The sequence below is a fragment of the Myotis davidii genome, unplaced genomic scaffold, assembly GCF_000327345.1.
Source record: "Myotis davidii unplaced genomic scaffold, ASM32734v1 scaffold560, whole genome shotgun sequence".
Classification (NCBI taxonomy): Eukaryota; Metazoa; Chordata; class Mammalia; order Chiroptera; family Vespertilionidae; genus Myotis; species Myotis davidii.
The window spans coordinates 34170-35086 of record NW_006294418.1 but is presented as its reverse complement, the minus strand read 5'-3'; positions in this window follow the sequence as shown (position 1 = coordinate 35086).

Below are 917 nucleotides of genomic sequence, written 5' to 3'. Positions count from 1 at the left end.
GTGCCTACGTATGCAAATTAAGCGCCGTCTTGTTGGCAGTTAACTGCCAATCTTAGGTGGCAGTTAATTTGCATATAGCCCTGATTAGCCAATGAAAAGGGTATTGGTCGTACGCCAATTACCATTTTTGTCTTTGATTAGATAGGATAATATAACAAAAAGAAAAATTAAGAAAGCAAACTGGTCTAGCAGTTTTTACAAAAATCAGAAGCAATGTCCTGAGATCCTGACAGAAATGAAATTATGTTTTTTACATTTTTTTCAGTTACAGTTTAGCCTCAACAGTCCCATTCAGTAGCATAGGGATGGAAGGAAGTTAGAATGTTTGAAAAACACTTTGCTATTATTTCTTTCCTTGAAAGCACTATTGGTGGGATGTACTTGCCGGTGCCGGATAAAGGATAGTTGTGCTAAGCGTGTAGAGCAGGAAGAAGACTTAGAGAATGGAATTGACGTTCATTTGAGAGTGGTAAGTGGAGGGAGGGAGGGAATATTTTTATGTAACTTTTTATTTCTAACTTGAATTAATTGGGAAAATTAACATTAAAATAGGGAATACTGAAGGAAGAACAGGTTTTGAGAAATTTACCTTGAGTTCACTGTTATATTTGTTTAATTTTATGGGCCTAGAAACTGTCTATGCTGAATTTATTTAAAAGGAAGTTTGAAATATTGGCCTGAAGCTCAGAAGTGTGTTTGAGGTATAAATTCCAAATACATAATCTGATCAGTTCTACCTCCAAATATATCTTGAGTTAGTCCTTTTCTCCCTCCTATTGATAGTATCCTTGTCTCACTCATCATCATTAGTCATCTGGAATGCAGCTGCAGACATTTCTAGACTCAATAAATGGTGTTCCATATAGCCGCCGGAGTAATATGCTTCGAGAATAGAATTATGTCACTTCTCTGCTTAA